The sequence below is a fragment of the Salminus brasiliensis genome, chromosome 5, assembly GCF_030463535.1.
Source record: "Salminus brasiliensis chromosome 5, fSalBra1.hap2, whole genome shotgun sequence".
In the NCBI taxonomy this organism is placed as follows: domain Eukaryota; kingdom Metazoa; phylum Chordata; class Actinopteri; order Characiformes; family Bryconidae; genus Salminus; species Salminus brasiliensis.
Window position 1 is genome coordinate 8449060 of NC_132882.1, and position 26566 is coordinate 8475625.

General features: G+C 43.6%; 1 protein-coding gene across 2 annotated transcripts in view; it reads left to right on the top strand.

The window, feature by feature from the left end:
• ccny (cyclin Y) overlaps positions 1 to 26566 on the top strand; it is an 85872-nt gene that overhangs the window by 23403 nt on the left and 35903 nt on the right. The window lies entirely within an intron of this gene.

Here is a 26566-nt window from a genome sequence, read left to right on the forward strand (position 1 = left end):
TACCCACACACACAGCTCTGAGAGTATGGGAGTAATGGAATAAGCCCTGATCTATAAAAAGAGCTTTTCCTGCAGCCGTCCTTTCTGTGGAAATTACATTAGCCTGAATTCACTCCTCTCCAAGCAGAGAGGCGAGCCGAAGAGCTGGGCACTCCCGCAGGAAGCCATTCCCATGACATCACCTCAGCCGAGATATATAAAACACTGAGCTGAGGGGTTTCCTAGACTGCCTCACTGATAACAGCTCAGCGCAGTCCTCAGGAAACCGCACTCTGCACACTGTTGTGTTTTCACTACTTTGCACTCTTTAAAATTAAGGTGTGAAACGGAAAACTTGCAGGCTAACTTTGGCCTGTTTAGCAGGATATTTAATTATTTTAGGAACCATTTTTAAAATGAGGTTTAGGAACTTCCACATAAAGATAGGTAATGGAAAGGTTCTACACCACTGAAATGGTATTTGCCGAACCACACATTTGAGCCAAGACCTATTAGAAACATGTAGACTTGCACCAGTTATCCTACAGTGTTGCCTACTGTTGATGGCCAGTTATGGAAGAAATCCATATTGATGTAAGTTTTACGTATTTACATTTACATTTATGGCATCTTACCCAGAGCGACATACAAGGTTATTCATATTACAGAGAAGGGCCAATGTAGTGTTAGGAGTCTGGCCCAAGGACTCTTATTGGTGTAGCGCAGCATAATCACCCAGACCGGGAATCAAACCCCAGTCTCCCACATGGTGTTGTAGCTAAGTAACAGGTAGTGGTGTTATCTGTTGCGCCACACCAACCACACATTAATAGTATTAATAGAATGAGTCAATCTGAGTTTTCCAAAAAAACATTTTCTCATCTCGGGCATAAAATCCTTATTAATATGATCCATTTTATTCAGACAGGGGGGCCATATTTCCAGTTGGGGGGTGGAAATGTTCATCTTAAAATGGCCACAGTGTGGTCCAGTTAAAGTTGCTGACCTAAAACACATGTAGGGCTGGGCGATTATGGTAAAAATACTATATCACGTTATTAAAAGACTTATGATGATACACAATACAACACTACATATCACAGTATATGGAATCAAGGAGTCTGATCCTTAAAAACTACTAGATGCTTAAAAACTTCAGATCCTCTCCCGTACTGAGTACAGTGATTATTATTCAACTCGCCTGCTGCTCTTCTTCTATTTAAACCAGTCTAATGACACTGTTGGTGATGAAGGCTTCATCTGATCAGTGTTTATTAAGCATTAAGAATACCCTTGATAAGTTTAGAAAAGCATATTATCACGATAACAGAATTTATCACAATACGATAAAATAGCATCATATTGCCCAGCTCTTCACACATGTCTATTTAAAATATTAATGCATTAATTTTACATTAGTATTTTGCACTAATGGTGTATATAAAAAGTGTTATAAAATGAAATAAATGTATTTAGTGTGACGGGGTGGTTGGGTGAAGCTTGGCGGCCCTGTTTAACATGAAAAGGCAAAAAAATAAGCAAAGTAAAAGAACATCAGAACTGGCTTTTGTTTTTACCTGACTGCTCCAAAGGCTTATATGTAGGTAAAGGTGCATGTATTTGTCACTGTACAGCGAAATGTGTCCTCCGCATTTAACCCATCTGTGGCAGTAAACACACACACACACACTAGTGAACTAGGGGCAGTGAGTACACACACACCCAGAGCGGTGGGCAGCCAACTCCAGCGCCCGGGGAATACATTTCAGGACAGGGCTCGTCTGGGATTTGAACCCGGGACCTCTCGCACCCTAAGCAAGAATCATACCCCTAGACTAACGAGTTAAAGCAACATACATTATTTATAAACAAAACAAGCTAGTGTGATGGGGTGGTAGGATAGAGTTAGGGATATATATATATATAAAATATTTATATATACTTTTTTTATCCAAAAAATAAGGTTTTTATTTTGAATAAATATCAAACTATTATATAAAAACTGGCACGTATATAATCCTGAAAATAATAAAGGTTTCTCAAAACAATAGCATTTATTTATTTATTAGTTTTTTTATTATTATTTGAGTGAATGAATGAATGAATGAATGAAAAAACTTGTATAGCACCTTGATGCCAGTGTCATGTTGATCAATACAGACTTGTCAAATGATTAAAAATAGTATGTTACTCTTTAAGAAATAGTATTTTCTAAGATACTCTCTCATGCCTTCAAGTACACCTGCATTAATAGGTCTAAGCTTGGGAACAACACTTATTGCTTTATTGAATTAGCAGCAGTTTTAAAAATGTGCCTCCGAGGAAGCAAAGCTAGCCCTCATCCCCCCCAGCGCAGGTAGCGTGTTTTGTCTGGGGGAATGGGCCCCCAGCTACTGGGTGGAATGGGCCACAGCCTTGTAGCTTCAACGCAGACCTCAGGAAACGAACACCAGGCATGCCTTAGCTGATAAACCAACATTACGGTTTCCACTACACTCCCTCTCTAATGTCAGAGAGCGCTTGTATTGACGGTGTATCCTCCTCAGTATATTGTGGGCTGTTGCCTGCGGCTCTGTGTAATCATAGCTGTGTTTCCAGAAGACTGGCTTGAGCTCTGTTCTGTTCTCCTTCGTGCAGGAACCCTTACAGGTGTCAGGGTAATTACTGCAGTCTCCAGCAGTGCTGGCTGTTCTCCGAGGAGCCTGTGGGCAGAGCTCGACAGCCTCCAGCAGTCTCCTAGTCAGCATTTACTATATGGCTGGTCAGGCGTGAGTAGTAGTGCTCAGGGTGAAGATGTTTAAAGGGTCATTTCTCCTCTACATTTCTGCAGAAGTAAACGGTTATGGTGTAAATAAAGTCATTCAGAGTCATTTCATGTGAAAATGAAAAACCTGGACCTGAGGCCTGTTCACCAAACGTATCCATTTTGGTGCTGTTTCCAACCAAAACCAGAAAAGTGGGCTATGAAAGTGCATTTCCTGAAAGAAGTGTACCCCCGCCCCCTTTTCCAGGCAGTTGCCACACAGTTAAGGTTAAGGTTCTTCTTAAAAGCACCGTAAGAGATTCCTCCACAGTCTCTAATTAAAGAACACCCAAAGGTTCCTCAAGGATCTTGTATTTCTAACAGTTCAGGCTATATGGTCAGTATGGTGAAGCCAAGTGGTTGCTGTGGTGTTTAGTGCTTAGTGCTTGCTAAGGCATCGCTAGGCAATTATACTATACCATACTGTTACTAAAGCATTGCTAACTGGGTCCTATGATGTTGGAAGGTGGTAGCTATGGTATTGCTATAGTGTAGTGGTGCTCAATAGTTGCTTGGGCATTTACTATGGACTTACAGCTGGTAGCTCGGGTGTTGCCAAGTAGTTGCTGTTCTGGGTGTTACTATTGTATTTGCATTATCATAAGATAAGAACTTTGGTGCACAGATTGTTGCACACCTTTTATTCCTGGAGTTGAAACGGTGTCTACCTCATGAACTGTGGGACGAGTTGCTTTCCTGTGTGTGAGAAATCAGGCAGGTGGTGCAGTGCTTGGCACAGATGGCCTCTCAGTGAGCCACTCCTCTTTCGGGCCTCCTGCAGCTCCTCTAACGTACAGTAGTGGTGGAGCTGTTTATTGGGAAAATGAAATAAAGAAAATGAAATTAATTGATATAATTTGTATTTTTTAAACTAAATGTAATGAAGAAACTAGTATAAAAATAATACTAATAAAAAATAATAATATAATATGTAATAATATGTATAATATGTATAAAATCTGATTTAAAAAAGTTTGCTTTTATTCCAGTCAGAACAGCGCTGCCATCTAGTGTTCAGGGTTTGAACACAACACAAAATGAACCACTGACACCAATCATCACATGCAAACTATTAATTAAAAATCAATAGTATCAACCAGTATCATAAAACTTAATATGATATTTTGAGATATCCATAATTTCTTACACAGGGAAGTGCTGTGTTAGAGCTCCCAATCTTATACTGATGCACTCACAAACGTCCTCTTCATATTATTATTATTATTATTATTATTTGTTATTGTTATTATTATTTTGGTAGTATGGGGTGGTATAAATCCACCCCAGCATTGAGCTGTACATCAGTGGAGCTGTCTTCTCAGGAATCCTGGTGGAGTCGGGGGAGATCCCTAAACTTCGGCAGACTGCATGGTTGGGAGGGGAGGGGTTGTACACCTGTGGCAAGTAGTGAAGTACTTGAATTAAATGATTTAGAGGTGTGTCCTAATACTTTTGTCGATTATAGTGTGTCTGCCGTTACTAACGTGACTCCGATGTTGTTGTTTTGTATCCGTAGTTACAAGGTTTGCTATGGCAGTAGTGAGGTGGTACCACTTATAGGTGCAGTATGTTTAACACTGTGTACTCAATGCTTTTCTCTCCTCATAGACATCATCGCTCAGTCTGATCTTGTCAGAAGTTCTGCAGTTGTACTTTCCCACTTGCAGGGCTGCACGTTCTCTTGTTTGGAGAGCAAAGTGTGATGAATTGAATGGTGTAGTTGTGTAGACTGTGGTACCAGACGACTGCTCTAGGCTCGTGTTCTCTTAATACGACATTATTGCATTTAGCATGTACTACCATCCCGTGCTCTGTTTCTGCTTGTGCGGTGATCGTAAAAGGCTGGTGTGTGTGTGTGTGTGTGTGTGTGTGTGTGTGTGTGTGTGTGTGTGTGTGTGTGCGCGCGCTCACGCCTTGCTTTGAAGCCTCTGCTCAAGCCAGCTGAACCTTTTCATGCCTGCGTTGCCTAGCTACAGTGAGTGGCATGGGAGCAGAATGCTGGAGTTCAGGGAAACCTCCTCTGTTCTCTATGCTGCTCTGGAGCATACACACATGGGCACAGACACACACACACACACACACACACACACACACACACACACACACACACACACAAGGTGCTTGACCTTTGACCCCTAGCCACCATGATACACCATCCCCACTAGAATGATGATACGCTACTGTCCAGGTGCACCTTTTGTGCACACACACACACACACACACACACACACACACACACACACACATAGGCCAGTGATAGACCCATTTATTACTGTTCTGCCAATCACCACAAATATACACCCCTAAAATTATGCTTTTTGAATTGGATGCTATAGAAGAGCCATTTTAGTTCCATAACGAACGATTCTTCACCAATTCTTCACTCTTCAAGGGCATCTAGGGCTGGATTAAACTCTACATATTATTTACAGACAGTACACACAATATACACAGAGCAGTAGTATACACCGTATACATGGACTTTACAAGTATTCCTATACAGTGTGCTTTACAGTGTATTCACAGAATAGCAGTTTGCACCGCAGCACAGCAGTGTACACGTTTAAATTAAAGCCATGTTGAGACCACAGAAAGCCGCAGTAGATCACATCTGACTAGGGTGGAGGATTTCAGATACATTTCCAGTAAATTACTGGTATCTTCCCATGTTCCAGGTTTTGCTCGGGAACTTTGGAAATAATCCAAAATGTAAACTTTCCATAGAAATTTTGGGAACTTTGGGAATTTATGGGACTTTATTGGAATTAATAGGGAATATTGGGTTGACAATTATATAATATAATATTGGATATTGACAGTTATTTGCAAGCAGAACTTAATAAATAATTATTTCTTAATTGAACAATCAAAAGTTCAATCAAAAAACAATCAAAAGAACGCAGCTCCTAGCCTTTGATAACTAGTCTCAAATGAAATTGCTCATTAAGCTTGTCTGATCTACCAGATAGAAGCCGTGGGATTCCACTTTGATTTAATAGCTGCTTAAATGTTTCAGTGCTATTACCGTCAATAAAAATATGAACCTCGATCAAAATATTACCAGACTTCAGGCAGTCATTTGGTCCGAATGTGTGCTTTCAGTAGTGGTGAGTGTCTGGTTTCTAGAAATCATCTGGACATGTGTTGTACATGTGATGGATGAATGAACAGTGAATGCAGGGGGTGTGGTCTCAGTAGCCCTAGTGTGTAATGTGCCATGTGCCTGGGCTTGAGGAGCAGCTTTGCTATTCTGCTATTCTAACTGTTTTGATATCATATCAGATTTTGTTAGCCATGCTTTTATGCTTCAGAATATTTTTACCAACTATATGTAAGTTTCTCACCTTTAGCTTTGAATATTCCTGTTTTATTCCCATTAATTTCCGTTAATTCCCATGGGAAATTTCCCAACTTTGAAAATTCCTTGAATTTTGCAACCTTACATGTGGAACCATGTGATTTACACATTTTAATAATCTTGTGCTTGCATGCTGACAGTGTGGGTAGATCGTCCCACTGTTGTCTTAGTAGTAGTGTTGGACATTTGTATCCATTGATATGCTGGATAAGTTATGGCATAATGCCAAAACAGGACTAAAATTAATCATAATTGCAATGAATTTGGGTTACAGTTAATGTATTGTGATTCTTTTTATTTATTTTTATTTTTTTATTTTTTTTTAATCCTCAAATTTTAGGACTACCCTGTACACTATATGGACAAAAGTATTGGGACACCTGCTCATTCATTGTTTCTTCAGAAATCAAGAGTGTTATTTAAATAAGAGATCCTGCTTTTGTTGGAGTAACCGTCTCTACTGTGCAGCGAAGAAGGATTTCTACTAGATTTTGGAGGAGTATTAGTGTGACGATTTGATTGCATTCAGTGGCAAGCGTGTTCGTGATGTCAGAATGTTTAATGATCACCCCACCTCATCCCCAACTCCCCAGTTCGTCCCAAAAGTACTGGATGGAGCACCAATCATCATTACAGAGAACACAGTTTTCCACTGCTCCACAGCTCAATGCTGGAGGGCTTTATAACCCTTTAGCCCCCTTGCCTGGCATTAGGCATGGTGGCAATAGGTTGACGTCCGTTTGCAGCAACGTCCTTTTGTAATGTATGATTTTGGGCCTAACATGACCATGTTATGTATGGAGTATGTATACAGTGAAGCATCAGTCCGAGCCACCTGTGTCAGCACTGGGCGCAACTTACAGTACACTGTATGGACAAAAGTATTGGGACACTTGCTCATTCCTTATTCCTTTAAAAATCAATATTAAAAAGAGTTTTGTAGAAGCAACTGTAGAAGAAGGAAGATCTTCTACTAGATGTTGAAGGAGCATTGCTGTGAGCATCTGGTTGCATTCCATGACTAGAGCGTTAGTGAGGTCAGGAGGTTGGATGATCACCACCCCACCTCATCATGCCCAACTCCTCAACTCATCCCAAAAGTACTGGATGGAACACAGATCCACTGCTCCACAGCTCCTCAATGTGGAGCAGGGGGTCCTATTCTACTGGCAATAATTCTCTATATGGACTAGATGAGCTGTGTGTGAGCATTTGCCCATCTGTGTCAGCAATGGGTGCAAACTAAAGTAGCTGAATGCATTCATTAGGAGAGGTGTCCACAAACATTTGGACACATAGTGTATATCAGTCTATACACTGGTCTTGATGATGGATTCTAGTGTCCCAGGGCACCTCCCAGGTGGGAGAATGTAGTTAGGGGTGTAATGTGGTGTGTTTGCCCTGCTGGGGAATCGAAGGTGTTACCAAGGCGGTGTTACCCACTGCGCTACACCAACCACCTAAGAAGCATCTAAGTACAAAGAGGAGTGTTCTGTGGTAGAGCGAGCATCACACTGAACACTCTCTCTCTACCAGTTCAGATGATTCCAGCTCTAAGGTGCTTTTAGGAAACCGGACCTACGCCCTGTCTGCGCCCCTTATCAGGGCCTAATTGCCTGTTTAACATGCAGACCTGTTACTCATTACTGCGGTGCCCCTCGGCTCCGTGCAGAAGCTGCAGAGCTGAAACTCGCTCAGATGAAGCTCTGCAGTGGGTTTGGGCTTTCATCATCTCACACAGAGAGAGAGAGCGAGCGAGAGAGCGGGGTGGTTATGAGGGACTGAGACTCGGCCTGGTGCTTCTCTGCTTTATCAGCCGTTGCCATGGTGCTGCTGCCGTGGCGATGGGAAGAACCGGGCGACACAGTGACGGAGCAGAGCAGAGGCCTGACGGGCTAATTACTGCTATCCATCCTGTACAAAGTAGCTGTGACTCTCTCCCTCCCTCTCTCTCTCTCTCTCTCTCTCTCTCTCTCTCTCTGTCTCTCTCTCTCCCCTTTCTCCTTTACTGTTTGTTAACTTTACTATTTCTATTATTTATTATACACCTCTCTCTTTCTCTCTTACTCTCTCTCTCTCATGCCCTCGCTTTATCTTTCTCACTTGTGCTATTTAACTCTCTCTCTCTCTCTCTCTCTCTCTCTCTCTCTCTCTCACTCACTCTCTCTCATGCTCTCACTTTATCTCTCTCTTCCTCTTTCTTCTTTTGTGCTCCCTCTCACCATCTCTCTCTCTCCTGTGCTCTCTCCATCTCTCTCTTTTTCTCTCTCGCGCTCTATCTGTCTTTCTTTTGTGCGCTCTCTCTCTCTCTCTCTCTCTCTCTCTCTCTCTCGTACGCTCTCTCGCGCGCTGTCTCTTTTTCTACCTATTCCTCTCTTAGGCTCATTTTCTCTGTCTCGCCGTTGAAGCTCTCGCTGTCTCGCATTCTCTTTCACACTGTCTCACACTCACACTTTTTTTCTTCCTCTTGTGATGTCGTTTAACTATTTTTCTATATCGCACTGTCTCTCTTGTGCTGTTTCACCCTCTCTCTCTCTCTCTCTCTCTCACTGTTCAGAGGAATGTTTAATGCTAAGTTCTGCTAGTGATAAAACTACAGAAGGAAAAAATTGAGCTCTCAAACTTCAAAAAATGAGATACTCATATGACCCCACCCCCCACCGTCTCTCTCTCTCTCTCTCTCTCTCTCTCTCTCTCTCTCTCTCTCTCTCTCTCTGCGTGTTCCTGTGTGATGGAGTCAATGGCATTAAGCTCTGGCGCTCTCCTCCATCAGGCTGTGTTGGTATTTGAAACACAATGGACTTTCCTTCCCCTCTCTGGCTGTGCGTCAGCGCCGCTCACAATGCACCCCTGTGATTTATTTACTCTTGTGTAAGACTACAGGAGGTGAGCAGGGGAGGCGGCCGCTACACAGGAAAGCTGAGAAAACAGATGACCACAGACTCGCCTACTTCTCTCTCTCTCTCTCTCTGTGTGTGTGTGTGTGTGTGTGTGTGTGTGTGTGTGTGTGTGTGTGTGTGTGTGTGTGTACACTCGTGAGAGAATGAGGGGGACACTAGCATGACTTACATTCTCAAATACAGCTATTGGACACATTTCTTCGGTTCATGCCGATGTTTGCGTCACACAATCCCTGCAGATTTTCCAGGAGCACATCCATGCTGTGTATCTCCCGTTCCACCGCATTCCAGAGGCGCTCGGTTGGATTCAGATCTGGTGATTGGGAAGAACCCGCACTGAAGAACACTGAACTCATTGTCATGTTCATGAAACCCCTTTGAGATGATTTTACTTTGCGAGATGGTGCATCATCATGCTGGAAGTAGCCCTTAGAAGATGGTCAGCTGTGGCATGAAGGGAGGCACATGGTCAGCAATGATTCTCAGATATTCTGTAGCATTAGTTATTATGTGGATTGGTATTAACAACCCCCAATAAAGTGATCTAGAAAACCTTCCTCACACCATTACACCCATCACACCTCCACCTCCACCAGACTCTCCAATCTGTGAGCCTCATCAGAAATCGAGATTCATCAGACCAGGCCTCAGCTTTCTGTTCTTGACTGACAGACGTGGAGCCTGACGTGGTCTTCTGCTGTTGTAGCTCATCAACCTCAAGGTTGGAGGTGGTGTTGTGCAATCTGAGATCCTGTTCTGCTCACCACAGACTAACAGAGTGGTTATCTGAGCTACTGTAGCCTTTCTGTCAGCTCCAACAGTCTGTCTTTCCACTGTTAACCTCTCTCATCAGAATCACAAATACAGAACAGTATGGGGGGAAAGAGGCAGCTGTGTGTGTATATGTGTGAAAGAGGCACAAAAGTGTGCACACACACACACACACACACACACACACACATATATACATAAATATACGCTGAGGATCTTTGATTGCTCTACCGACCAAAACTGTTGGACAGGGGTTCCAGAATGCATGCTAGTGGTTATCTGTTGTGGTCGGTCAGTGTGTACAGGTGTCTGATGGTTAATGTGAACATTACCAGCGTCTGCATGATTGTCTGAGGTTAGAGGGGCAGTGGTGGCTCGGTGGTCAGAGCTCGGCAAGCTGCCACTGTAGGGTCCTTGAGCAAGGCCCTTCACCCTCTTTGCTCCCTGGGCGCCGTAACAATGGCTGCCCACCGCTCCGGGCATGTATGCTCACTGCCCACTGTGTGTGTTCACTGCATGGACGGGATAAAAGCAGAAGCTAAATTCCATCTGTGTCACAAAAAAAATGTCACAAATGGTGGATATGGTTGGTGTGTGTGTGTGTGTGTGTGTGTGTGTGTGTGTGTGTGTGTGTGTGTGTGTGTGTGCGCGCGCATAGTATTTATGCAATTCCTTTGAATAATTAACAGCACAACATGCATCCAAAAAGAGGATGTGACCTCTTCCCTGCACAGGAAGTGCTCTCAGATCTGTCAGCATTCACAGGAAAAGTGAGTAATGCTCAGGAGTGTGTGTGTGTGTGTGTGTGTGTGTGTGTGTGTGTGTGTGTGTGTGTGTGTGTGTGAGCTGATGTCAGGCCACAGATGGTTCATTAGCCCTTGTTAATGATCCTACGTGTCTTTCAAATCATTGGCGTTGCCACCGCCAATCAGGTCTGCCTGTGCTTTGAGCCCACCCACAGTGAGTAAATAGAGGCGGAGAATACTTTCTACTGTTCCAGACTGGTCAGTATGCTGACCACTTCCTCCACCTCTATTAGAAAATCTACATGATTTCTGACACTTTTACGTTTGTTAGAAAATGCAGTTTTCTGAATCCTGCAGCCGGACTGTTACTCCTGTAGTATGGTGTGTTTGCCCGACCCAGAAATTGAACCCTGGTCTGCCACAGGAAGGGCCGTGTTACCCACTAGGCTTCACACTGACACCGCAATAAATCTGAAACAATGTCCTTGTGCCATAACGAGTCTGTTTGTTGTTACTTAGCACAGCGCAGTTCCAGTCAGATGTGAGATAAATGAGTTTGGAGAATGTTAGGACCTGCTTGTGACCCATACTGCCCTATATGTCAAACATGGTGGAGGTAGTGTTGTGGCATGGGCATGTGTGGAACTGGATTCTCCTGATTCTAATGATATGACTTTGGACAGCAGTGGTTGATAGACCTGTTGCAGTAGTTGTATCATTGTGCTGGTGGCAATATGTTGTCCGAGAAAAAAAATTGTGGTAAATTATTTTAGTAATTTTAAGTTTAATTTCGCTTATATAATAGTAATAAATAGCACAATAATGCATAATAATGCACCTTTTTGAAGAGTAATAACATATACTTATGAATTATAGTAATTTAAAAGTTTAATTATCCTAAAATAATAAAACATAAATGAAATAAACCCACAGTTTTTAAACTGAGTCGTATACCTTAATGGTCTCTCCTCTCTAAGTGAGCACAATGGACAATACCACGGTCAGCAAAAATGGTTGAGGTCATATCCATATACTGTACGATGAGTCAATAACGGAATTGTCATGACGGGCCCAGTGGTTGTCAGATTTTTCCCTTTTTTCTCCCAATTTTTGTTCTGCAATTTAACCCACCCATTCAACCTCCCCCACCCCCCCGCCCCAAGCAGTGCTCCCTATCCTATCACTGTATCTCCACTAAGACAGAGTGTAGTTGGAGCGGGTCCCGGGGGAACAGTTCAGCGCCGTGCGACTGGTGCAGTGAGTAAACGGTGATTAGCTTCTGACTGCAGATCACCCTGTAATGCTGCAGTGTTTACCGAGGCCTGCTGGGAGACTACCTTTACCGCTTCAACGGCGAGTGTCAGTGAGAGAGGACGAGAGACTATGATCTATTGCTCAGTTATGCTTTTTATAGCTAATCCAAACACCATTTAAGGCCAGTGAGTGTTGGGGCGGAGTGTTGACGGAGCTTAATGACCAAATGTAGTCTCTCAGCGAGTCTTCTATAAACACCATTAATAATATACTGTACTGCACTGTGGACACTGTACTAATGAACACTGCTGCTGCGGTGATGATGATGATGATGATGATGATGATTATGATTATGATGATGATGATGATGATGATGATGACGACCCTCATTTTCCCCAACATTTCTGTTGGGAGAGACAGAGGGGTAAAGATAAAGAGAGCGAGAGAGATGGAGATGAAGAGAGAGAGGGAGGGGGAGCGAGCGTCAGCCTGTGTGATTGTGCTGGCTAGCAGAGCTTTATTAGCTCCATTAGAGGACATTTCAAAGGGTTCTGTCCCTGCTGAGCAGCAGCAGCAGAGGGAAGCAGGCCTGTTGTTGGTTTAAAAGCTCAGTCTGTAACAGCCCTGCCGTCTCGCTCCCATAGAGCACAGCGACTGTAGAGCATAATGACCTCAAAAAAAAAAAAAAAAAAAGAAAACCCAGCTCAGCAAGTCTTTCCTCAATACTGTGAGCAATATCAGTGTACGGCATTTCTCACTTAGCTGAAAACTCTACTATAGCCACTGAAATCCGTACAGCCATGTGAAAAATAAATAAGTAATGGGACACCCCCCTGGAAAAATCCTGCTATCCTTGCTAGGACGCCCTGACCTGGCCACATTGGCGGCAGTTTTAGATGTTCTGAGATCTTTTTTGGAGAAGTGTTGCCAAAAGAATAGGACTTGTTGTTTATCTTGCTTTTGTTGGAGTAACTCTCTCTATATGGTCCAGGGAAGAAGGCTTTCTACCAGATTCTGGAGCTTTGCTGTGAGGATTCGATGGCATGCCGTGACTAGATCGTTTGTGTGGTGAGGATGTTGGATGATCATCTCCCCATCTCCCTCATCCCATCCCAGTGGTCATCCCAACTCTTATTATCCAGCTATGGCAAGATAAATACAGTACCCATATTTTGACTGGCTCAAGCCAGTCTTTGGCCAGTGTGCTATTCTTTGCATACTGTTATCACTGATAATGTACCAGTTCTTACATCCCAAAATCAGTGCAGATAAATTGTCAATTCACAGTGCATTTCTGCACCCTAAATCCTCTCTTTATTATTGCAGACAGAGACGAAGTGGTAGAGGTTAAGAGAGCGAGCGCGAGTGTCTCGATGTGCGGGCCGGAGTTGCTTTATTAGATCCATTAGATAATATTTCAAAGCTGAGCAGAAACTGAGGGGGAAACAAGCCTGTTATTGGTTTGAAAGCTCCTTCTGTACCAGCCCTGCCATCTCTCACCCCCCTATAGAGCGCAGTGTCACTGAGACTAATAATACTACTGTAGCAATTATACACAGAGTAGCGAGGCATTCAGATGATAATTAAACTAATAAAGAACCAAACAAGTTTCTTTTCATTTCATTTCCTTCTGAAATTTCACTCTCAGTCATTTTCAATATGAGCTCATCGGGCTCAGGCCGAGGCAGTGCTTGCGTGGTACGTACCTAATCTACCATTACGCTAATGAACACATGGATTTCTCATCTAATTACATGCTGAGGGTGAAGCAGCATCATCAGAATGCATTCAGGCAGGAGCGGTTCAAGCAGGCTGTAAACATCCAGAACAAATAATACCTGCAAACGAGCATGTTTTCTCAGAAACCAGGGAATTGCAACATTCTGCAGATGTTGATGCTTTTCCTTTTGTATGAACTACAGGGCTTTTATCCTTCCTGCGTTCGATGTCCCAGTCCGATCCAGTGGATTTGGATCAGGGCCGATCCAGGCCTGTTTTACTAGCCTTGAGTATTAGCTACAATAAATGGACACAAGTATTGGGACACCGCATTCATTTTTTCTTCTGAAATCAAGAGTACAAAAAAAGTGTTGACCATGCTTTTGTTTCATAGCATTGCTGTGAGGATTTGATTGCACTCAGCGACTAGTGAGGTCAGGATGTTGAGAATTTCCCCACTGTGGGACTAATAAAGGATTATCTTATCTTATCTTATCAGGAAGATTACCACCCCACCTCTGACCCAACTTCAGCCCCCAGTTTATCCCATCCCAGAAATATTGAATGAAGCACCATCATTCCAGAGAACACTGTAGTTCCAGTGCTCCACAGCTCAGTGTTGGGGGCCTTTATATACCCCTCTAGCCCACGCCTGCCATTAGGCATGGTGTCAAAATGTTCATCTGTTCCAGAGAGTCCTATTCTATTGGCAGTATGTCTTGACAAGATGTGTGTATATATGTGTGTATATATGTATGTGTGTATGTATGTATGTATGTGTGAGACATCCCTCGTTTGCAGTGTGCGTGTGTAACGCAGGGTTACTGTCCAGAACTCTTGTAGTACTCGGGGAGGGTAAAAGGTGACCCGGTGTGTGAGGAGATCTGCAGAGCGCTGGACTTCCTCTGTCTTTCTCCTGCTGCGAACAAAAGCAGCAGCTTCTCCTTTTCACCTCCTCCACTAAAAAGCCAGTCTGAGGACTTGTCATGCCCGGCTGCTTTACCTCGGCTTTGATGGAGCGCTAGGGAGTGCCTTTGGTTCTCTGGCTGACTGGGTGCTGTACTTGGATCAGCATTCTTACACACACACACACACACACTCGCACACATACAGTCTTTTTGATGTGTGCTTCCTCTGAGCTTTGGTCCCACGTGTGTGTGTGTGTGTGCGCGTGCATGTGCATGTGTTTGTGTAGGAATGTGTGCATCTGTGTGTGCGTCGGGCTGATGATTCAATCTAAAGAAGTTGCCCACGGCTAGCAGCAATCCATGTGGGTTAGCTGTGTTGAGCCTGTGTCTGGGTGCAAGGGACACACACACACACACATACACACACACACACACACGCACATCCAGTCCCTCCAGTGGTCTTGCACTCTGGGGTTTGCGTCATACCTTTTTTCTGTGAAGCACTGGAATGAACAGCAACGCACAGTACTGTAAGTTGCCAGTTTATTAGAAACACCTACACTCACATTACACTGCGCAGATGTTTTAGGCACCTAAGCACCTTATTGAAAACCCTTAGCCTCAGCAATAAGAGAGTGTTTACTGTAGAAGCTCCAGATCTCATCAGAACAGATGCAGGTGAACATAAATCCAGTAAAAAGGAGAAACAAGAGCTTCTCAATCTGAAGAAAGAAAGTAGTGAGATCTTGTCGGTGAGCTAGTCTGAAGAACAGAGCTTGGTTCCTCCAGGTTTCTCCTGGATGCCCCCCAGTCCAGCCAGCACAGCGTGGAGGATGTGTTCAACTCCATCAGCAGCAGCAGCAGCAGCAGCAGCAGCTCACCTGATTTACCATCATTCAGCCCTGATTTACCACCAAACCAGATCTGAGGAGAACTCTAAATAACACTAGACTCCATGAGAGAGGAGAACTTTGGAGATGTTCTAATGATGAACACAGTGATGGAGAACCACCACCACTTTCTGTAGGAATGATATTAGTGTTTATTCGGTTTATTCTGGAGTGATGGTGGAGTTCCCATAACTCCATTGATCACACCACTTACACTGAGTGCTGTATGGTGCAAGAAACATCTTGAGGAACGTGCGCAAAACTGTTGTAGTTGATGGAAATCCTGTTAATGCCAAGCACAGCCGAACTGGTGAGGGATCTGCTCTGTACTGGCCACTTTACTAGAATCCCAACGTGTTGCTTCTCTACTCTGCTGGTGTACAATTAAAGACAGTGGCCTGCACATCTGTTGCTACAGGTTTTGTAGTGGTCATCCTCTAGACCTTCATCAGTGTTCAGTTTTTGACCACAAAGCTGCTCTTGGCTGAAGATTTTTGCTTGGTGGACCACACCTACTTCTAGCCTTCTATCCAAATAACATCGGGTCAGCAGTGGTTTAATCATGGGACTCGCCTCCGATTTGCTAGCATTTCCATTTCCTTTTGTGGAGATGTGTAAATACTGTCTATGTGTTATCTGTCGCATTGTCATTGTTTATGTGATGACCACCCCTGTAGTAGATACTTGGTCCACTCCAGGCTGAAGAGGGAGGAGCGTGCGGCTTTAAAGGGCTGTGTGGAAGGCAGTAAGGGGGTTCAGCTTGTTCTTCACGTCCTCTTTAAACCACACCATCACCACCACAGCAGCATTGTGGAACATTTCTATCTAAAAAAAATAGCTTTAAAATCATGGTGATTCTCCACCCCGCATTCCTACAGCAGTTATCAACAAAGGATCTCTCTGTCTAATCGCAAGAACTTTCAGTGAGTGCTCTGAAGAAGCTGACAGACAGAAAATGCTGTGCTTTCTAGCAGTTCTGAGAAATGACAGCAGTTTGCAAGGCTGTATCTTCAGCTGCATCACATGGATGTATCAAGCACTCAGTTCTCTCTCAAACTGCCCTATATGCAGCTGTACAGTCACCATCTGATATTTCGTCTCTCAACACTAAGCCTAAACCTAATCAAAAATTGTTATTTCTGTTCTAGATAATCATCCTGTTCTAGCTAGGGATGTGAATTAGATTAGATTGGATTAGATTCAGAGTGCAGGTACAGAGCCAATGAAATGTAGCCATCATCCAGCCAGAAGTGCAAAATACAGTGTTCTTTACATACAGTGAGTCCAAGAAGTATTTGATCCCTTGCTGATTTTCTTCGTTGGCCCACTAATAAAGACATGATCATTCTATACTTTTAATGGTAGATGTATTCTTACATGGAGAGACAGAATATTAAAAAGAAAATCCAGAAAATAAATCTAAGGAATATATATTAATTGATTTGTATTTCATGGAGTGAAATAAGTATTTGATCCCTTAGTATTCATTAGCAGTTCTGGCTTTTACAGACCAGTTAGACACTCCCAATCAACTTGTTACCTGACCTGAAGCCACCTGTTCTCACTAATCACTTGTGTGAAAAACACCTGTCCACAGAATCAGACAGATCACACAGATTTCAAGTCTCCAACATGGGTAAAACCAAAGAGCTGTCACAGGACCTCAGAGTCAGAATTGTTGACCTTCACAAAGCTGGAATGGGCTACAAAAAGATTAGTAAGGTGTTGGATGTGAAAGTAACAACTATTGGTGCAATTATCAGAAAGTTTAAAGAGTATAACATGACAATCAACAGACCTCGGCCCGGTGCTCCAAAGAAGATTTCGCCTCGTGGGGTGGCAATGATGCTGAGAACAGTCAGAAATCGTCCTGCAACCACTCGGCAGGAGTTAGCAAATGACCTGAAGGCAGCTGGGACCACAGTTTGCAAGGAAACAATTGGCAACACTTTGCGCAACAATGGATTCACATCCTGCAGTGCCCGAAAGGTACCCCTGCTGAAGAGAGCACATGTGGAGGCGCGCCTCAAGTATGCCAATGATCATTTGAAAGATGAACCAAGTTATTGGGAGAAGGTTTTGTGGTCAGACGAGACCAAAATTGAACTTTTTGGCCTCAACTCCACCCGCCATGTGTGGAGGAAGAAAAATGCTGCCTATGACCCCAAGAACACTGTGCCCACCGTCAAGCATGGAGGTGGAAGCATAATGTTTTGGGGGTGTTTCTCTGCCAAGGGTACAGGGCTACTTCACCGCATCACTGGGAAGATGGATGGAGCCATGTACCGCACAATCCTGAGGGACAACCTCCTCCCCTCTGCCAGGGATCTGAAAATGGGCCGTGGTTGGGTCTTCCAACATGATAACGACCCTAAACATACAGCAAAGGCAACAAAGGATTGGCTCAAGAAAAATCACATTAAGGTCATGGAGTGGCCCAGCCAGTCGCCAGACCTCAATCCGATCGAAAATCTATGGAGGGAGCTGAAGGTCAGAGTTGCCAAGCGACAGCCCACCAACCTTCATGATTTAGAGAGGATCTGCAAAGAAGAGTGGGCCAAAATTCCCCCTGGTGTGTGTGCTAAACTTGTGGTTAACTACAACAAACGTCTCACCGCTGTGCTTGCAAACAAAGGCTTTGCCACTAAGTATTGAGTGTGTTTGGCAAGAGGGATCAAATACTTATTTTCCTCATTGAAATACAAATTAATTAAAATATATTCTTTAAAATTATATTCTGGATTTTTGTCTTGATATTCTGTCTCTCCATGTTAGAATATATCTACCATTAAAAGTGCAGAAGGATAGTGTCTTTATTAGTGGGCAAACAAAGAAAATCAGCAAGGGATCAAATACTTCTTGGACTCACTGTATACATGGATGGGTTTGGTAGATTGGGCCTCTTTTCCAACTGCCACGGGTACGGCATTGCTATGCAGCTGACATGCTTGGTGGAAACCACCAGGTCCCACCCAGAGAGAGCACAGCCAATTGTCTCTCTGGGGCTCTGGTCGCTAATGGCAAAGCAGCATGGCTCAGGATTGGGCCACTGTGGTAACACATTAGACAGCTAAGCCATTCTGAGCCAATTTGTAGTGTGGGTGTTTTTTTTTAATTTATTTTCTATTATTATTATTAATTGGCAAGAATTTGGCCATAATATATATTATTATTATAATTTTCTTTTAATCACATTTTAGAAAAACTTTCTATAGTTTATAACACACCACAATATGAATAAAATTTGAAGAAAATAGACGTTTTCTTTTTATCCAATATGAACAGTAGAATCAGAAAAAAGAGCACAACGCTGCCCTCTAGTGCTCAGTGTTTAGACACAACTCAACGTGAATCACTGTCCACCATCTTTACATGTAAATTATTGATTAATAATCAATACGATATTCATGAGAATCGATACAGTATTGCAAAAACAATTATAAACAAATATTGCAATACTTTTGATATAAGATAAGATACTATTCCTAATCCTTTATTAGTCCCACAGTGGGGAAAGTCTTAGTGTCACAGCAGCAAGGAAACTCAGATGCAAAAACGTGGATAAATTACCTCTATATACACAATATAAATAATAGAAGGAAAAAAGCAATAACAATATTATTTACAGATAGATTATTTACAGATAATTGCAATATTGATTAATATTTTTCTTACACCCCTGATCAGTTCATGGTTTTAGGATCTGTTGGCGTATTGGCCCAGAAGTTCTTGCATAGAATGATATTTGTAAAATAATCTCTGAAACAAAAGTGGAGATCAAACGAGGTCTACTTTGGGAACCCCAGGTTTAATCTGAAGGTGTTCTCAACCCGTTCTACTCTGCTATTCCCTTTTGTATATTTAAAAGCATGTACAACATGGTGTAAGCCTTGGTTTCTAGGTCAGTATTAAACCTTTTGTAGGTGCAGAACTGTTATTATCTACAGAGATTAGTTACTGTGTGCTCATCATGCATGGTTCACTTAATCCAGAACCAATCCTTCCTTGCAGCCCAGGAATGGCTAATGCAGAAAGAAGTAGGGCAAGGGCAGGTAAGTGTGGGAGCAAAAAATGACTTAATCCAGGTAGCAGCACTAACCCCTCAGACACAGTGTGCCAGGCTGGGCTCGTACACACTCTGCTGGAGAGGAATCATGCATAGAAAGCCCTTCTTAACCTTCTGAGCCTCGCTTCTACCATGTACCTTCGCTCCTCTGTTCTCAATTTAGAAAACCTTCTGCTCTGGACTGGCCCGAAGGGTACGAGTAAAACCAGCAGAATCCGGTCTCATCAGGCATTAAATACCGTAGTCTTTAGAGCAGTGCTCACAAACCCTGCCTCTGGAGATGTACATTCTTGCAGACTTCAGCTCCATCCATAATCCACCCACCTGATATATGTAATGATGGCCTTCAGAAGTCATTGAGAGACACCAGTGCAGTGTGCAGTATGGAGTGTGTACTGTATATGGCAGCGTGTGCCTAATATTAGCATGCATTACACCATATTTACCATCATGTAAAGCAGTGATTTCCCAACCCTGGTCCTGGAGGACCCCCTTCCCTGCACTTTTTAGTGGTTTCCAGCTCAGGGTGGGCTTGTTAATTAGCTGACTAGCTGGATCAAGTGTGTCAGGAGCAGGGTAAGCACAAAAATGTGCAGGGCTGGAAGCCCCCCAGGACCAGGGTTGGAAACCACTATTCGTGTACACTTTGTAGCACCTTCATTTTAAAGGGTGTAGTGATTGTAGGGCATGTTCACGTAAACACTGAGCGAGAGATCCGGGAGCAGAAGCTGGAGCAGAAGTAAGCTGGAACTCAGAAGTGTTTTCCTGCCCAGAGCTGGTCAGCGGCAGAAAACTGGACCTTCCCTGGAGCTCCCACACTGTGCTCTTATGACCTCTACTAAACACAGCGCTGAGGGTCACGGAGTGCAGGGGAGATGCCGCAGGAGCCTCTCGCTGATGGAGTGAGACACTCAGCCAAAAACTCAGAGCAGATACAGTAGAGGCACACAGTCCCCTCTCTCTCACTCTCTTGTGCTCTATCTCGGGCTCTCTCGCTCTCTTGCTCTCGTTTGCGCTCTCTCTCCCTCCCCCTGGTCATCAATCTGGGCCATTCTTGGACAGCAGCATGTGCCTCTGAGTAGAACTGCAAGAGAGAGAGTGTGTGTGTGTGTGTGTGTGTGTGTGTGTGTGTGTGTGTGTGTGTGTGTGTGTGTGTGTGTGTATACAGTGATGACAGCTGTTGGCAGTGGTGCCAGGGCAGTGCTGTACCCCAGGGCAGCTAAAAGCCTGAGGCCCAATGAACCGTTCCCACATCAGGACACAGCTGGCAGAGCAGAGATTCAGGTCAGGGATGCTGATTGGACCTAAGTGATTAAACAGACTTCAGATTGAACCAGAACTCTATCAGTGTAGAGTCTGGGCTTGTTGTGATTTTGACCTACTGTGTTGTTTTATGCTTTACACAGTCATATCAGAACATTATGACCACCTACCTAATAGTGGGAATGACCTGACTGGCATGGACTGGCTGTATTAGGTGAGGGAATATAGAGGTGTTCATTATAGAGGGTAGCTGCTCCACAGTGGAGTGTCGATTGCTCTGTACCACTCACCGGAGTCGTCATTCCCCTCTGGCATGAATGGCCCGTGGGGCACCACTGTTATGCTGTTGGGAGACACTCAACGCGTGAGAAGTTCATTCTCGGTACACCTTCACTACAAGTTTCAAAGATGCTACCACCCTCCTCCCTTTTGGACATCAGTCAGATCACCTCCTTTGCTCATGGCGAGCATTTTGCAGTCTGCTACAGCCGCGTGTGCTCGTGCATTTTGTTGCTGTCCAATGAAAAACATGCATCTACAAATGGTGATTTTACAGAAAAAGGCAAAACTCTGAATGGAAGTCAAGGTAATGAGAGAGGTAATTTAAATAATTTCTATTGGTCTATTCATCCAGTTATCTACACAGTGTACGATGTAAATAAAAACGGACAAAAATGGATAGACACGTTTTTCATTAGACAGCAGTTCCAAACCAGGGGTTGGTCATAATATTCTGATATGGCTGTGACAGTGGGCAATGGGTGGTGGCATCGTGGAAACCGCTAACTTAGTGGGATATTCTAGAGCTGCCACAGTGAACCTGTGAACGTCCTCACACAAAATCTCCAAAATGTGGACTTTACGGGAGAAGATAACAACCTTCATTTTGGAGCATTTCTATTTGTCCATTCGTCATGGAATCACTTGCCAGATTCCGATTGTATATATCGAAAAGTGGAAAACTGCTAAAAATGGAGATACAAGGTTTTACGTGACCATATTCAGGCTCATCAAGAAATTGGCACACTGCCAACTAATCAAATATCATTTGTTGATCAGGTTTAATTGAGTAATAATGGTGGCTGCAGTTCAGTCAGATGAGCTTTCCACATTTGTGGCTCTCGGGTCGTTTCATTTCGAAGCGTGATCCCGACACACACACACACACACACACACACACAGAGTTTAATAATTGTGTATTACCACGACTCTGTCTGGCATTTGAGTGACCCCTTAATACATCCCCCGTTGAAGCAGGGAGTAAACACACTTGAGCATCTCCAGCACTTTAATCCACATCTCTGCTCTGCATTAGCACAGCGGAACCTGCTCCGATCGTAAACACAGAGAAGGAAAAGTCGAGCAGTTTACACTCCGCACTCATTAAGAGGAAGCTAGAGCTGAGCATGGCGGGTGTAGCTCTGACTGTTTAAATACACTGTGTGTTTAGCACTCTTAACCTGTTATACATGTGGTGTTAGAAGAAATCCTGTTACTCCTTATTTATTAATTTATTTATTTATTATTTAAATTACCTTTTGGAAAGTCCAAATCACAAATGGACCGGCAGCAGTGGTCTAAAGCCAGTACATGAAACCCTGGAAGTGTAGAGCTGTTATTCAGTTATTACCCTCAATAATTAGGTGCAGTACTGCAGATCCGGAACACACACACACACACACACACACACATATATATATATATATATATATATATATATATATATATATATATATTTCTCCCAAAAAAAAAAAAAAAATGAATGAGCAGGTGTCCCAACACTTTTGTCCATGTGTGTGTGGGGGGGATTACGTGCGATATTTTACTACTTCTATACCAACAATACTGCGATATTACAAATCTTTGTTGCATGCAGCCCTTGTTTACAAATCTCTCTCTCTCTCTCTCTCTCTCTCTCTCTCTCTCTCTCTCTCTCTCTCTCTCTCTCTCTCTCTGCCCTTTCCTTAGTCTGTCTTTTCCCTCCTACATGGATTCGAGCTCCATCTTTTATTCATCACTCTCTCACTCGCTCTCCACCTCCTCTCCTGTGCCGTGTTCTCCTCAGTGGAGAGATCTCGCGCTCTTTTGAGCCTTGAGTGGCTCTCCCACACAAAAAGACGCTGCTTCAAAAGACCTTCAGCACAATGGCCTGGCCTCTCTCTCCTGCTCTCAGCCATTCTGCTTCAGCGTCTCCCACGCCTCATCATGACTGTCATTTCATTAACAAAGCGCATTAACCCCACTGCTACGCACACACACACACACACACACACACACACACACACACACACACACACACACACACTGTGTGCACTGGGTGAAGGTTGGGATAGACAACTTGACCAGTAATGATTGTTAGTATTAATGGTGGGAATCACTGTAGGCTTCAGGACTGACTCTTTCCGTGTTACTGTGACATATTGCAGTGTGTTGGGCATTGCTGCTTTTTGTTTTAGTGTGAATTACGATCTGAGGAAAATTGATCGTATTGATCATATATGTCATATATATATATATATATGATCTTTTTCAGTTTAGATGCAAAGTAGAATAGTTAAGCTGAGAAAACGAACAATATTCAAAAAGTCCCTGTTACCAGTGTAGCCAGTGCATATTCTGTTATTCCATATTATTAGTAGTAGTAGTAGCAGTAGTAGGAGTAGGTGGTGGTAGTAGTATGAGTAATTTGAGGTTTTGGTGGTAGTAATAGTTGTTAAAGGTGGTGTTAGTAGTAGGAAAACGAGGTGGTGGACGTATTTGGTTGTGGTGGTAATAGTTGTTGGAGGTGATGTGAAGGTTGTAGTTGTTGTAGGTGGTGGTGCTGGTGGTAGTAGTAATAGTAGTTGTTGGAGGTTGTGGTGGTGGTGGTAGTAGTAATAGTAGTTGTTGGAGGTTGTGGTGGTGGTGGTGGTGGTAGTTGTAGTAGTAGTTGTTGGAGGTGATGGTGGTGGTGGTGGTGGTAGTTGTTGAAGGTGTTGGTAGTAATAGTAGTTGTTGGTTTTGGTGGTTGTTGGTGGTGGTGGTAGTTGTAGTAGTAGTTGTTGGAGGTGATGGTGATGGTGGTGGTGGTGGTGGTAGTTGTTGAAGGTGATGGTAGTAATAGTAGTTGTTTGTGGTGGTTGTTGGTGGTGGAGGTAGTTGTAGTAGTAGTTGTTGGAGGTGATGGTGGTGGTGGTGGTAGTTGATGAAGGTGATGGTAGTAATAGTAGTTGTTGTTTGTGGTGGTTGTTGTTGGAGGTGATGGTAGTAATAGTAGTAGTTGGTGGTGGTGGTAGTTGTAGTAGTAGTTGTTGGAGGTGATGGTGGTGGTGGTGGTGGTAGTTGTTGAAGGTGATGGTAGTAATAGTAGTTGTTGGTTGTGGTGGTTGTTGGTGGTGGTGGTAGTTGTAGTAGTAGTTGTTGGAGATGATGGTAGTAATGGTAGTTGTTGTTGTTGGTGGTGGTAGTTGGTGGTGGTGGTGGTGGTGGTGGTAGTAGTAGTTGTTGGTAGTGGTGGTAGTAATGGGAGGTGGTGGCTGGTGTGTGTGTGTGTGTGTGTGTGTGTGTGTGTGTGTGTGTGTGTGTGTGTGTGTGTGTGTGTGTGTGTGTTGGGTGTGTGTGTGTGTGTGTGTTGTGTGTGGTTTAAAGGCGGAGGCCTTCGTTATGAGTAGTAAACACAGCTGCAGCCACTGCTTAGCGCTAACCGTGTTCCTGCAGAGCTTTCTAAAGGAAAAGCCTGCGTTTCCTCCGTTTCCACGCTGCTTCTCTCTTCGAGGCGTGCCTCCATCCTTTCCCTTCCTGTCCTGAGCGGATGACATCATGGTTCTGTGGGTGCACAGTGGGTGTGGGTGCAGGGTGAAGAAATCGCGGAGATTACACAATCAGTGCACACAATTGAGTCCTTCACTGAGCAGCTGCCTATCAGAGCTTTCAGCAGAATGATGAAGCTGTTCCAGAGTTCCCTTCAGACCCGCGGTCCGAAACGTGCCGAGACACCAGAGCAGTTTTTAATGCTTTTAACAGAAACGAGCACGAGCTCATCTGTCAGTGTGACCAGACTGTTGCAGCCTGCGTGGACTAACTCGGTTCTGTCATGCACATATCCGTGACCGTAGTAGCTGTAACGGTGCTCCCTTGGGCCCACAGATTTTATACCCCTGTGCTGACCTCACCCCTAGCTCTCACAATCACACTGCCGGGCGTTTAAACCAGCTTTGGGTCAAACAGGTTTAAAGCTGTGCTTTTAACAGCAGGTTCAGATTCAGTATTTGGGCAAAACATACCCAATACATCAGCATATAACTATTATGTAATATGAATGATATGATATTATATCATTATAATATGTTAATCAAACCTGTGCTGGTGCTTTTCTTTCTTAATTAAATAATTTACAGCAGGAAAGTGACGACATGTTTTAATGCTTTTGACAAACAATATTTAGTATTATTATTCATAAACAATAAATGAAATGATCATGTCATTAGAGACCGTAAGCTTCTGCTGAAGACATGCGCCACCCAGTGTGCATACTGTGTAACTACACTTTAGCTAGAGGCAACGCTCTGACCACAGCTCTCCATTTCTTGCTCTAATTCCATAATGGCTCTCCTCACCTCATAACTCTGCATCTAGTCCAATAAGTCAGTGCTTTGGCTCCCGGTTGACCAGTGCTTTCCTACGTTTCTCTCAAAAACAATCAGTGTGGTTCTGGCCACAGATATCTGAGAGACTTGTTCAGATATTTCTCATGGTACTGTGTGTTATTTCCATTACTACTCCTGTTATATTTAATAGGTCTCTGGCAGCAGTTTCAGAGGCTTTGTCTTTGTCCCCTTTACTTCATTAAAATCTGCCCTCAGACTAGTTTGGGTGTTGCTTGTCTATGGAATTGAAGCTTTCGCTGTGCTTCTGTGTTTTCTGTCAGTGTGAAACGGAAGTGTGTACTTTCTGCAGTTCAGCAGTGGACCAACATGTGGGGTGCAGTCTTTTACAGAGGAGTCGAGACACTTACTGCAAGGGGGAACAAGATCCATTTTAAAAACCTTGATCTCAGACCACAAGAAATGACAAATAAGCAAGTCTCCACAAACCTTAAGGTAGATTTGAGGGAGAGAGGAATGGTTGGTGAGAGGGATGGTTAGAGAGAGGGAGGGATGGTTGAAGGGATGGATGGAGGCGTGGTTGGATAGAGAGATGGAGGACATGTCGGCTATTGATAAACAAAGGAAACTTTAGTTGCAGGAGAAGTGTAAGAACAAGAATGGTGGGATAGATGATTGGATGGATGGGTGGATGACTGGATGGAGGGGTGGTTGGAGGGATGGTTTAAGGTATGGTTGGATAGAGAGATGGAGGACACGTAGACTATTGATAAACAAAGGAAACGTTAGTTGCAGGAGAAGTATAGGAACAGGAATGGTGGGATAGATGTTTGGATGGATGGATGACTGGATGGAGGAATGGTTGGATGGATGACTGGTTGGAGAGATGCATCGAGGTGGATGGTGGATTGAATGGATAGATAGACGAATGTATGGTGGGTTTGATGAAGGAAGGAATAGATGAAGGGTTAAATAGAAGGACGGTGTGGATGGATGGATGGAATGTTGGATGAAGAGTTGCATGGATGGTGGGTTCGATGGGGGGGTGGGCTGGATGAAGGGTTGGGTGAAGGGGGAGTTGGTGGGTTGGATAGATGAATGAATGACTGGTTGAATGGAGGGAAGTATGCTAGGGTGAATGGTTAGATGGATTGAAGGGGGGATGGATGAAGGGTTGAATAGATAGATGGGTGAATGGTGGGTTGGGCGGACTTTATAGATCATCAGTGGGAGCTGTAGACGCAGGACTCGCGTATGAACATCGTAAAAACACAATTATATTTATGCTTGTGGATTTTAGCAGATTTTGTAGAGATGTTAATCATG